At 41.8% G+C, this 7,996-nt stretch overlaps 1 long non-coding RNA gene across 1 annotated transcript in view; it reads left to right on the top strand.

Annotated features, from left to right (window-relative positions):
• The first annotated feature begins 1,224 nt into the window (after window positions 1-1,224).
• The window catches only part of LOC133240372 (uncharacterized), a 111,694-nt gene continuing 104,922 nt past the window's right edge, over window positions 1,225-7,996 (top strand). Inside the window, exon 1 of the long non-coding RNA XR_009734207.1 lies at window positions 1,225-1,345. This is a non-coding gene — a long non-coding RNA (uncharacterized LOC133240372). The remainder of the gene's footprint in view (window positions 1,346-7,996) is intronic.

Genomic DNA, 7,996 nt, shown 5'->3' on the forward strand with positions numbered 1-7,996 from the left:
ATTTTGAAATTTAAGGAGGTTTTAGTTCCTTTAACCGTCACATGGCAAAATGTTTGCTACTGCCTCCTGGATTCCTGCTAAGAGCTCTGATTTTTTTGCTCCTCTACTCTGTGTTTTGTGGACAGAAACGTGGGAAGTAATTTTATATTAGAGTTTTATAGTCCACCTTAGCTTTTTGTTGGGACAGGAACAACTTTAAAGTCATAGCTGTTGGTATGCGGATTCTGCCCAGATCTGTGCATCCGGTATGACTGTTCATCAAAGTCGGTTGGGTAGTCTCAAAAGTGCTAATCCAAGGCCACAGCCAAAACCATTTTAATCAGAACCTCTGGGGTGTGGAGGGGGGTAACCCAAGCATCAGTGACTTTGAAAGGTATCCAGATAAGTTCAATATTTAAAGTTGAGAATCATGGTGATTCGAGTCCCCTGCTGGACTTCATTTCATTGATTCATTAGTTCAACAAATATTATTTGAAAGCTGGCTCTACCCTAGACACACTGGCAGTCAGGTGCTGAGTATTTAGTGATCAGTAAGGAAAATAATCTCTGCTCGAAATCTAGCTGGGAAAGATAGACACTGAACAAAACATTGTGTACGTGAGTATTTAATTGCTCTTGTGACCTCAGTGTCTAGTAGGTATCTCCATTCAGATTCCCTCAAGTTAATTATGTCAAAAACTGAACTCTTAATCATGTCATCCTCCTATAGCTTTTTACGTGGCTAATGGCAACTTCAGTCATCCAAACCTTGATGTTTGCCTTCCGCCTTTAAGCTTCTCATCTAATCGATATGTAGGCACCCGGTTTCTGCCTACGCATAACGTCCTGTTTCTACTCTTTCCTTTCAGATCCCATTGTTAGTGTTTCAGGCCAGGTCCTCCTCACCTCTTGCTTAGATGACTGTAGTTATCGGTAACTGGTGTCCCTCACTCTGGATTGGTTCACCTCCAATCCAGTCTCCATAATCCTGTCTGAAATGATTGTTCAAGAAGGCAAGTGTTTCATGATCCCTCAAGATTTGTTAGATAAAATCCAAACCCTCCAGGATCTGCCAGTTTTTCTAGTTTTATCTCCAACATAACATGCACTCTCCTCCTATGGGAAGTGTTTTGGTTATCTATTGCTACCTAACAGATCATCTCAGAACTTAGTGGCATAAAACAACAACCATTTATGACCTAAGCTCTCTAGAACATCACTTCTACTGCTTTTTATTGATTAGGCAAGTCAGGAAGGCCCATCCAGAGGAGGGGAATTAGACCCCACCTCTCACTAGGATGAGTAGGAAAGAATGTGTGTGTCTCTAATCTGCCACACCAAGTAGACCACGTCTGTTGAACCATAGGTATGTATTTTTCTAATACTATTCCATTTGCATCTTTTGCAGTTCCTCAGCTTGGCAGATTTGTGCTCTTCTAGGCTTGAATATGGTGTCACAAATCCTGTCTTGAGTAAGAGTGCAACTGTGTGCTATTTATCTGTGACTTAGCATTTACTGAATTCCCTAAAAAGGAATAAACCAAGCCCTGGCTGATGGACTGGGAACCATCCAAGCAGAGTTGATCTTCTGTGCAGTGACTTCTCTCTTCTGTGCAGTGACTGTGTATTGTATTTTTGCCTACATAATTTATATACAATTACATTTATGTAATTATAATTCTGCAATTATTTATATATATGGTTGCTTGGCTACTAAATTGACCTCCTCATAGTCTCTGAGTTTATCTAAATTCTCTCAGCTGCAGGTGGCTGAAATCAGTATAAGGGAAAAGAAAACTGTGCATGCTGGGGAGGGCAGGATTTATGGGCTCAAGATCATGAAAGGGATTTTTAAAAAGGGAGGGGTGGTGCTGGTATTTGACGTGACTGGATCCGAGTGGCACACAGTTCCCAGTGGTCTCCCTCTTAGCCTCCTTCCACTCCTCCTCCCTCCCTTTACTTCAGTCTCTGTAATGGCTTCCTTGCCTGCTACTGCAGACAGTGTTCTTCCACATGATGGACAATTTAGCCATGATGGTACTGGGTTTCCAGAAAGGTGTCCCCAGAGACAGATGGCAGCCTTTTCTATTTGTCCCCGATTAAAATTCCTCTGACCGAGGACAGGGGTGTGGTGCCCAGTTGTTGGCCAGCCCTGTGGCTCTGGTGCAGGGCTTATCATCAGAAAAGTGATGGGGCATTGTCCCAGGTCAAAAACTATAGGCTTCATTATCTTTGTCTCTGTTACCCCATTCCTCTCCTAAGTTACCGGCACACAGCAGGAGCTTCCTAAATGTTTATTGAAGGAAATGAATGAATGATGAGTCTTTGCCTAGAAATGTCCCCCTCTTCACACAGAAGTCCTGACCCTATGATATTCTATCTCAGACATTCTTCACTGACTAGAATTCAGAGATTTTGCTGTTTAACTACTTCATGATCACTCTGGGTGAGCCTACCTTAAAGGTACTGACATGTGGAAGTATGACTAAAATGCTAAATCCCTAGGCTTTTTGGTTTCATCCTCAGTCTGGACTAGGTCAAGAAAGGTTTAGTAAGCATGGGTATCCTCATGAAAGATCTTTCAGGAAATCAAAGAGCTTGCAGGTGAGTTAGTGCTGAGATGCAGATTTGAGTCTCAGCAGTTCCTCATTCCAATAGCATGGGCTTACCTTGAAAGCTTCATTAGTTTCTATGGACCTTACCCCTTAATGCTGTGGTCAATCCATAATTCTTCCCAAAAGGTGGTCAGTGAGCAAGTAGCTTTGTGAGGACTTTTCCTGAGATCGTTCATTCACATTCACTGTGTTCATAGGGGTGGGAGAATTTCAAATAGCTCCATCATTTCATTCTCACTAGAGATCATTTCTTTTGTCATCAGTGAGAAGAAATAGAATCTTATGGAGAAAGAGAAAGAAAGGCTAAATGATTTCCACAGCTCTCATACCTCCCAGAGTAATTCTGAGCCCATCGGTTAGGGCCCAGTTTTAGGACATGTTGCCTGTGGTCAATAATTGTTCAGACATAGAAAAAACAACATGTAATTCTCTCCTTTTCTAAGAAACACTGACTACTGGACTGTCACCTAATGGGTCCGATTCATTCAAGACACTAGGAGAGTGATAAACAAATGGCCTTTCTTTTTTTTTTTTATTTTCTAGAGGACACAATCAAACTGAAAAACAAATACATGGAAACAAATTGTTTCAGTTTATGATAAATGTTGTGTTTCTTACAATGTGTTAAATGTGATAGGATTTAGGACAGACTAGGGATGCAATGGCAACCCACTCCAGTACTCTTGCCTGGAAAATCCCATGGACAGAGGGGCCTGGTAGGCTGCAGTCCATGGGGTTGCTAGGAGTCGGACACGACTGAGTGACTTCACTTTCACTTTCATGCATTGGAGAAGGAAATGGCAACCCACTCCAGTGTTCTCGCCTGGAGAATCCCAGGGACAGGGAGCCTGGTGGGCTGCCATCTATGGGGTCGCACAGAGTCGGATATGACTGAAGTGACTTAGCAGCAGCAGAAGCAGGGATGCTGCCAGAGAAGGTTCTCTGAAGAGGTAAAATTTGAGCAGGAATTTGAATGAGAAGGAGCAGTTGATTATGTGAGGATCCATGGAAGAAGGAGCGCAAATGCCAGAGATAGTGAACGTGATGTATTTGAGAGTCTGGCTGAACTTGACTTGGGCCTGGAGTGTATTGAGCTAGGGGGAGAAGGTAGGCAGAGGCCAGACCATGAAAGACCCTGCGGGCCAGGCAGGGACTTTATATTTTATTTTAATTGCAGTGAAAAATATTAAGCAGGTAAATTGTGTGATTTGCAGAGTGTTATTTATTTGTACTGTCCAGTATTGTTACCACTAACTCTAAGTGGCTACTCATGTTTAAATTAAAATTTAATTCTGCAGTTGAACCAGACAGATTTAAATAGCTACATGTGGCTAATGGCAACCATATTGGACAATGTAGACATAGAATTTTTTCAGCACCGCAGAAAGTTCTGCTGGACACTATTATTATAGAGCGTGCAAGCAGGGAGACCAGTTGGAAGCCTATTGTTCTGGTTCAAGTGAGAAATGAGCAGCTGTCATAGTAGAGATGGTGAGAAGTAGATGGACTTCGGGTAGAATGTGAAGGTAAGGACAAACATGACTTGCTGATGAATTTTTCATGAGGGAAGAAAGGAAAGAGATGAGTTAGTTATGTTTGCAGTTCGACTTTGGGGAGGTGGAAGGATTAGAAATGTTTACATACAGAAGAAATAAATCTCTGTCAGCTCAATGGTATAGAACTCATCATTTACCTGTGAAAGAGCAAGAAACTTTAAAAATAACTGAGATACAGTCATGACCAAAAAACTTTCTGCAGGAGTTGGTGGGGAGCTATTAGGTTTAGGGACTTGTAAATATCTGTGATTGACAGACAGGTCAGTGGGGTCTGTCACTAAAAGGTGGTGGGAATCATTCTGAGAAAATTTTGATCACTGCTGAATCAGGCACATGGATTCCCCACCAATCTCATTTTTTTTTTTTTTTGGAAGATTTATTTATTTATTTGGCTTGGTGGGTCTTCATTGCTACGCAGGATTTTTCTAGTTGAGCAAGTGGGGGCTACTCTATAATTGCAGTGCACAGGCTTCTCACTGCGGGGGTTTCCTTGTTGCGGCACACAGGCTTTAGAGCGCGGGCTCAGCAGTTGTGCTGCATGGACTTGGTTGTATCCACGGTATGTGGAATTTTCCCAGACCCGGGATCGAATCTGTGTCCCTTGCACTGCAAAGTGGGCGCTTAACCACTGGATCACCAAGGAAGCCCCCTTGAAATCATTTCTGATTTCACAGAGAAGGTTATCTTTTCCAAGTCTCCTCCAAGGAAACGATTTTCTTTGCCATTAAAAAAATTTTACTTTTTCTCAAGCTGACAAGTTCATCCTGATTCTTTAGATCATCAGCAGGAAAGACTTGGGCACTGAGAGGCCGATTGTGCACTTTGGTGGGAAGTTAGTAATCGGAAAACTGTAGGAGAAAATCTTCCACTGTCGCTTGCTCCTGTTCATGAAGGGGTTTACTGGTGGAGAATAGGCAGGTTCTGGAGAAGCGTTCACAGGGTCGAGTCTTAAATGCCCAATTGACTTCCTAAGGACTCTGCATATTGGACAAACCATTTGCCATCTCTTATCCTTCATTTCCTCATCTATGCAATGAGATTAGAAATTGTCTGTTCTGGCTTCCTTATATAACTACTATGAGCTTTAAATTAGATGAAGATAATGATAACACCACTTGCTATTAAATACTTACTGTGCTCCGGGTGCTGTGCTAAGCAGTGTGATGGAGCTAAGACAGATGTTGTGCTACACTTAGTGGTTCAAAGTAACAAACATTTTATTTATACTCATCATTCTCTGAGTCAGCCGTTTGGGTTTGGTTCATCCTGATGGTTTTTCTGCCTTTCTTGCCTATGGTTGTGTATGTGACTACAAATTATCTGTCCACGCTAATGGCCTGATTGTCCCCTCTCAAACGTCTGGCACTTGGTGGTAGCTGTTAGCTGGGGGGTCTAAGGGGGCCTCAACTGGGACAGCTTGTGTCTCCTCTGTTGATCTTTCATCCTCTAGTAGACTAGACTGGGCTTCTTCACATGGGAATTTCAGGGAAGAATTCCAAGAGGTGAGAGCAAAAGCTTTGAGGCTGGTTAAGTTCTAGGCTTAGAAGTCCCAACATCACTTCCACCACATTCTATTGGTCAAAGCAAGTTACAGGTGCAACCCAGATCCAAGGGCAGGGAGATAAACTACATTTTTATGAGAGGAGTGGAAAATCACATTGCAAGTGGGCACATATGTGCCCTGGGATAGGTTATCCTGGTCATTTTTGTGAACAATTTTTGTGCCTAGCAGTGTATAACCTCATCTAATATGAACAACAACCTGTTATCCTCACTGGATAACACTCTGAGGCACAATGGAGTCGAATAGCTTGCTCAAAGTCATATAGTCATTAACTGTCTAAGTTGGGATATGAACCCAGGCAGCCTGGGTTCTAGAGGCCATACTCTGTTTTTATGGTCTTCAAAATGGAAATCACCTTATGATAGACATTACTTGTATTTGTTATGTTCAGTTCTCTCATTCTGGGGCACTGCCTACCTCTTGCAGTTTAAGTGGGGCCATGGAACTGGTTCTGGGCCGATGGAGACATGTAACAGCAAGTGTAAATTCCTTATTCTCTGTAATCCCCTCCCTCCGTAAGGGTTGAAATGGTGGAACTCTAAGATAGAAGTAGGCTTGACTACTGAGCTACCATTCAAATGGAAGCTTCCCTGTAGAGCTGCCAGATCTTTAGCAAAAAAGAAAGAAAATGGCATGTGCTAATAAGCAACTGAGAGTTGAGGATTTGTTATTGTAATGAAGCCAGTTCTCTCTTGATTAATACAAACTTAAGAGTATTTTTTTACTTAAAAATGAAGCCTTCTACTTAAAAGTGAAGCCATAATCTTATAAAATTTTAATTAATCAGGAAATAATAAAGAAGAATTTAAAAATCACTTCAAATCCTATAATCCAGGGTCAACAATTTAAATATTTCAGTGAATATCATTCCAGCTAATTCTCTGAGTATAAGAATGTACGCAAAATTCATGTACATAAGGTCACTCTCTCCAGATTTCCTGGTAGCCTCCTTTTGTCATCAAACAATATAATTTCAGAATTGTTCTTAGTCAAGTAAACGGAGAGCTACATAGGAAGCTCTTTGACATAGATGTTATATAAAAGGAAGGTTTTTTAAGAACATACCAAAAAAAAAGGGTTAAGAATATGGGTTCTCCATCTGAGTGCTTGAATTCAAATCCTCACTCCACCACAGACTTTGAGAAAGTTACTTAATCTTTTTCTGCCTCTCTTTCTTCAGCTGTAAAAGGGGATAATAATAGTACTTATTCAGAGTGAAGATTAAGTAAAATAAGGTTTGTGAAACACTTTGTGTGGTACCAGGCCTGTAGTAACACTTAATAACTTAATAAATGTTAGCTATGATACCCGGGTAGCAAATTTACACATTCTACCAGATGTCCAAGAAAGTGTAGCTTCCTTACTTCCTATATGAGATCTTTCATAACCACTTGCTAGGCAGCAGAGGGCTGCTCTAGGCGGGTGGAAGAAACTACGTTATCTTTTGGTTTTAAAAGGCTTCCCAGGAAATACTTAGAGGTCCATCTTAGTAATGGGGGCACTTGGCTCCTGCCCTTATTTTTTCCAAAGATGGTGTAAAGAAAACCTGTCTTCCTCTCTTTTACTCTCACATCACTTCTGACAAAAGATGTGTGTGGACATCCCCCACCCGCCACACACATATTTCCCCACACACAAGCAATTCTCTGCAGCATCATCTGGGTGTCCTACAATTTAATTCTATCATCATCAACCTGGAGACAGCGTCACATCCTCCAGGTTAAGCCTCCACTAGACGGCTCCTACCTTACTTTCGAAGCCAATCGCCAAGTCTATGTTATCCCCTGTATTTCTGATCCATCTACTATAAACCAGAGGTTACTATGACTCCCTGTTTGGGTTTCATTAGTTTGCAGGAGTGGCTCACAGGAACCAGGAAAAGAGTTTAGTTAGTGTTTACCAGTTTATTATAAAAGGATATGATGAAGGCTACAGGTGAACATTCAGATGGGAGAGATGCACACATAGGCCGAGGTGTGTGGGAAGTACACCCTTCTGGCCTGCCACTCTCCCAGCACGTTCTAGGGTTCACCAACTTGGTAGCTCTCCAAACTCCATGCTTTTGAGATTTTTATAGAGGCTTCATTGTGTAAGTGTGATCGATCATTAACTCCATTTCCAGCCCTTCTCCCCTCTGGAGAATGGGGATTGGGACTGAAAATTCCAAGCTTCTAATCATAGCTTGGTCTTTCTGGTGACTGGCCTCTATTCAAGGACCCACTTAAAGTCACCTCAGTAGAACAAAAAACACTGCTGTCACCCAGAAAATTCCCAGGGGATTT

Source organism: Bos javanicus, chromosome 28 (assembly GCF_032452875.1).
Source record: "Bos javanicus breed banteng chromosome 28, ARS-OSU_banteng_1.0, whole genome shotgun sequence".
Taxonomy (NCBI): Eukaryota; Metazoa; Chordata; class Mammalia; order Artiodactyla; family Bovidae; genus Bos; species Bos javanicus.